General features: G+C 37.7%; 1 long non-coding RNA gene across 2 annotated transcripts; it reads left to right on the plus strand.

Moving 5' to 3' along the window:
- The first annotated feature begins 627 nt into the window (after window positions 1-627).
- On the plus strand, window positions 628-4,334 carry LOC124167050. Of its 2 annotated transcripts, XR_006866591.1 has the most exons (4): window positions 628-3,211; window positions 3,314-3,747; window positions 3,824-3,938; window positions 4,045-4,334. It is a non-coding gene; the product is annotated as an uncharacterized LOC124167050 (long non-coding RNA). The 2 variants fall into 2 exon arrangements; XR_006866590.1 differs by having other exon boundaries at window positions 628-3,747.
- Window positions 4,335-5,702: the final 1,368 nt, after the last annotated feature.

Here is a 5,702-nt window from a genome sequence, read left to right on the forward strand (position 1 = left end):
ATTTCGTATGCTTAATTTTTGTAGGTAAATCGATGAATGTAGAACCTCGAAGAGGGGTGTACTTGTTAATACGTAGCTCTAAACCTATAACTTCAGCTAAAGTCCATCCTGACCCCTTTGCTTGAAACTCGGACTTTTCTTTTAAAAGTTTAGAAAATTTCTCGTCCACAATCTCATTTAACTGATCAACAAGTAGGACTCGTTGATTACTAGTCTTAAATGAGGTATCTAGCTCCTCATGTTCTCCTTTTCGAAATTTGCAAATCAATACAAGGTTGAACTTTATACTTCTATTCGTCCTTATTTGCTCTCTAATTTTCTCAATCAACAGATTTTTTATTCCATCGAGGAAAGTTACAACGTCCTGAACATCCCCCTCGGGAGTTATCCAAAAGGTTTTAAGCCTGGATCTAATTGCCGATTCAATTTCATTGAACCCTCTCCCTATTTGCTCGTTAATTTTCATCCGGTGTGCGTTGGTATTCTCATGTGGCATAGCCTCATCAATGCTGTAGAAGATTTCGCAGTAAGAGCAAAATTTTCTACCATTTGCCCTATCTAACGCATCCTTCATTTCATGATAAGTTTCCATTTCATCTATACTATCGTTTTCAAAAGCTACTTTTCTGTAAATAACGCTTGTTCAAGCTCCTCTTTAGTTCTGTATGCATTATTTTTAAAGTTAAAAATGATGTCTCTAATGGATGACATGATTGATTTGTAATCTGCAATAATAAAAAAAGCAATTAAACCTTTAATGAAACCATCGAAAAATTTCTAGTGCGGTGTTTTCAAGATTAACAAATATTTCAGGAGGTAGATTAATATATTCATTGTCATATAAAATCTGTCTTCGTGTTCCAACAAGTCATAGTAGTATTGTTGATTCATTGGTATACTTATGTATCCCTCAATACGTAGTCGTTCTTTTGCTACAGAAAATATATTGTTGGTAATCGTTTTTAAACAAAGTTGAAAAAGAGAATTCATTTTAAATTTTGGATTAATAATATGTTGAGATTTGGGGAGAAATGTGGTGGTGCGTAATTGAAATCTAAATGATTCAGCACACGTTTTATGGTTTAATGTACCTGGAAACGTTTGAAAAAAATCAAAATTTTGATATATTTTCAATATCTTCATAAATTCCTACAGGTAAATTTTGGAATTCTTTTTCGCACAGCACTATATCAACGTAATAATTAAAAAACGCCAAATGTTCCTTTTGGAATGGTAATTTGAATCAGTGTCTTCTTTCAAAAGTTTACCCGCCATATCGTAAATTTTTTCCCTAACAGCAACCAAAAAAATTTGATCTAGGGTGTTCATTTTAGTGTCTTTGTATGACTGTAATAAAAAGAATTATAACCCCGATTAGAAAAATAAAAATTATGATTATACTTTGCTAAACAATAGGTCTTTAATATCAAGTGGCTTTCTAGTAAACTTCACTCTGATATTCACAGATCCTTACCTATTAAATATAGCGGGAATATTCAACCTAGAGCTGTCATCAACAATTATAAGAGGTGTTGTGATGCATCTTGAGCACCAGCAATTGAAATTTTGTATAAAGTCTCAAATTAGAAAAGCTATACTAGTTACAATGTATCTATGATATTCCTGCGATATATTGTAAATAGCAAATCTCATGTTATAATCGTCGACATCTTTTATTGAAATCAAAAATGCAGTATAAAAATCAAAGCAAAGGAAATATTGAGTACCACCAGGAATTGACACTTCATAACAACTTTTCCTAACTGTAAAAGGAGTCCTAATATTTAAGTTATCCCACAGTTCCCTTTTGGTGAAATCCTGCAGGCCACGAGTCATTAATAGAATAAAATCATATTCATTTATATTTTTCCTTACGTCACGGATAATAAATAACGCAAGAGCTTCATTGGCTTTGTATTCTGTATGCTTATCGATGGGGGAATCAAGCCAACAGTAAAACATTCACGTTTACTTATCCCTAGCCGTGAGAGAAACTTTAAAAGATCACGTATAGGTGGAATTATATTCTTTTTTTGCAGTCATCCAAGTATTCCGAGGAGCATAGTGTGGCTGATACATAGACAATAGTGCTGTTAACGTTAAAGATTTTAAGGTAGGTACTTTAAACATGGCTAAAAAGTTGGACTTACCAAGATGTAGATGGTGATGATGTTGTAGAGAGCAGATGATGCCGTCTTTGAGGACTTGTCTCGAAGAGTAAGTTCTCGGACCAAATGACGAGATTGCAATGAATGTTTCCGTCTTCGTTCTGTATTTATAATGGAAAATCTCCTCCTACTCCTCAACGGATGGCTGCCAAGTGGGTGGAGAAGACTGCATGATGTCAGCTGCAGAGGTATTCCAGCTAAGTGGAAAAAAACCTAGGTCAATCCTCACGGATAGATGGCAAAGTTATACATTTCCTTTCACCCCAATTAAGGTAAGAAATGTACCAAGCTTGCAGCTGAATAACGTCAGCAGTGTGGAAAACACCTAGCTCGATTCTTCCCGGGAGTATTGCGAAGTCGTTCCCTATTTCCTTTCACCTCAAAGGAGTGTACAGAGTAAGTTTCTGAAGGACATCAGCAACGTGGAAAAATCTAGCTCAATTCTCCCGGGTATATTGCAAAGTCACTGCCTATTTCCTTTCACCCCAAATAAGGTAAGAAATGCGTCAAGTTTGCGACTGAATGACGCCAGCAGTGTGGAAAACACCTAGCTCCATTCTCCCCGGGAGTATTGCGAAGTCGTTCCATATTTCCTTTCACCTCAAAGGAGTGTACAGAATAAGTTTCTGAAGGACATCAGCAGCGCGAAAAAAATCTAGCTCAATTCTCCCGGGTATATTGCAAAGTCACTGCCTATTTCCTTTCACCTCAAATAAGTTAGGGAGTGCGCTGCGCTAGCAACTAGGTGAGGTCACCAGGATGAAAAAAAACCATTCGCCTAGGCATCTTGCTTAATGCAAACTCCTTTCGGAATAGAAAAAATCCCCTTCCTAGTCTCCGCATGTTGCATGAAGCTCTGCAAAAGCGCTCCTGTATATAAAGGCTTAGCTTTGGGACAATCTCCATCATTAAACGTCTACCACCGATACCGACGTCTACTACCGTCATCCGAAGGAACTCGTACTCCGAACCTACCAGTGAGACATTCGCCAGCAAGCAATTCAAGTTCTCTATAGTCGCTGTTCAACACTCGTCTACTGCAAGTGAGTATACTCTGATACTAGCCTTTAAACCTTGGTGTATGGTCCTAAATACCGCTACAATATATTCTTTTCCTTATTGTTTCATGTGGAAATCTAACCTAGAATGTACATCACGTTCAAGAAATTACACCCGTTCGCAGTCGTTCCCTCACCTAGCTACACTTGTCCCGCTGGATATGATATCAGTGCTGTTCAGTGGGACATAATACCTAAGCGAGGGCGGGCTCTAATACCTTGCGGTTTCTCCCTTGAAATCCCCAATGGATTATACGGGAGACTCGCATCCCGCTCTAGCCTATCGGTTAAGCATGGGATAGAAGTGGGAGCGGGTGTAATTGACCCGGATAATAGAGGCGAATTAAAAGTACTCCTCTATAATCACGGTGATCAAGATTTCTTGATACGAAGAGCCATGAGAATATGCCAAATAATATTTGTAAAAATTGGAACGGACGTATCGTTTAAAATAACGGAAGAAGCCCTTGGTAACACTGACCGAGGGGAGGGTGGTTTTGGTAGTTCCAATCTTCAATTATGTAAGTGCAGTTTAACTTACTTTTTTCGCAATGTATACACATATATACATATATTTATATTTATTTGAAATTATAGGATGGAAACCTCCACCACCACCGCTCCTGTCAATGCTACCACCACCACCACCACTCCTATCAATGCTACCACTACTTCAAGCGATGTTACTGCCAGTTCCTCTTCGTTTTCTTTGGTAAACTTATGTAAACTTTTCGTTATGTTTCTTTGTTAATCAAAGGTGTATTTATATCTAAATTTTAATTTATATATTTATTAATAATTTGTATTTATTCTTACAGGATAAACTGTGCGATAGGTTACGCCGCGCGCAAGAAGATCGCGATTATTTAAAGAAAGAGGAGTTGGAGGAGGGACAATTGTATCGGGTAGAGCGTTTGGAGAAGGTGACCACCCGATACGGTGAGGGTTTGGTGGGAAGTATTGTGTTTAGGGGGAGGAATAGGCAAATATTCCTCCCCCAAATATTTAAAATGAGTGGAGCGGAGGTGATGTTTTATAATTATGGGGATGATAAATTTGAACTTTATCGAAAAAATAAATTAATTAAAATAAAGTAAATTAAAAAATGCTTTCGATTTGTTTATTTATTCCTTAGCTTTAAGGTCCATCAAACCTGAATAGATCTTTTCTCCTATTTGTTCAAATAAGGGAATTATAGACCATCGCAGGAATTATCTCCAGAGTATAGGGGCCACACACTTGGAGTGAGGTGATTTCTTTTACACACAAAAGATTAGTGGTCACTTACTCATCAACATTCAAATTTAAACTATGGTCCTATTTGTTCAAATAAGGGAGTTATAGACAATCGCAGGAATTATCTCCAGAGTATAGGGGCCACGCCCTTGGAGTGAGGTGATTTATTTTACATACAAAAGATGAGTGGTCACTTACTCATCAACATTCAAATTTAAACTATGGTCCTATTTGTTCAAATGGGGGAGTTATAGACCATCGCAGGAATTATCTCCAGAGTATAGGGGCCACGCCCTTGGAGTGAGGTTATTTTTTTTAACACGCAAAAGATGAGTGGTCACCTACTCATCAACATTCAAATTTAAACTATGGTCCTATTCGTTCAATTAAGGGAGTTATAGACAATCGCAGGAATTATCTCCAGAGTATAGGGGCCACGCCCTTGGAGTGAGGTGATTTCTTTTACATACAAAAGATGAGTGGTCACTTACTCATCAACATTCAAATTTAAACTATGGTCCTATTTGTTCAAATGGGGGAGTTATAGACCATCGCAGGAATTATCTCCAGAGTATAGGGGCCACGCCCTTGGAGTGAGATGATTTCTTTTACACACAAAAGATGAGTGGTCACTTACTCATCAACATTCAAATTTGAACTATGGTCCTATTTGTTCAAATAAGCGAGTTATTAAAGATTTTCTTACAAAGATACCTGCTACTAACCTATATTCTCCTAATACCATCATTCATATATTGGCCCACCGAATCTTAACTATTTGCTCCATCAAAATTTTTCAAACGGGGTTGTTCCTTTACTAATCTCCCCGAATTTTAGAGAAAACGAGAGTACTAGGACCAGGATTTCTACCATACCCTTAGTATCCTAGGATACTTAAAAAATTTCATCCTGTTTTCTGACCGGGAGTCGAAGGGGGGTATTGAGCATAACATGCTCATGAATTTTCTCGGTTCCAGAAGCGATAGAAAAAATAGAAAAAAAAATCCGAAAAACTCAGTTTTACGGATCATATTTACCTTAAAGCGGCAAACTCCTTCGGCGTCCGGGTCTCTGATGATTCTTCTGGAATTCATGCAGAATTCACACAGAATTCATGCAGAATTCACTTCTTGAAGACCTACACGTTGTTTACTGTTGGGTCGATGGACTCAGACTAGTTCTGAGCCCGCTGACGATTTTCTCAGTCCCTGCACGGCCTTATATACTGCTTTGAAGGTAT

The sequence above is a fragment of the Ischnura elegans genome, chromosome 10, assembly GCF_921293095.1.
Source record: "Ischnura elegans chromosome 10, ioIscEleg1.1, whole genome shotgun sequence".
Classification (NCBI taxonomy): Eukaryota; Metazoa; Arthropoda; class Insecta; order Odonata; family Coenagrionidae; genus Ischnura; species Ischnura elegans.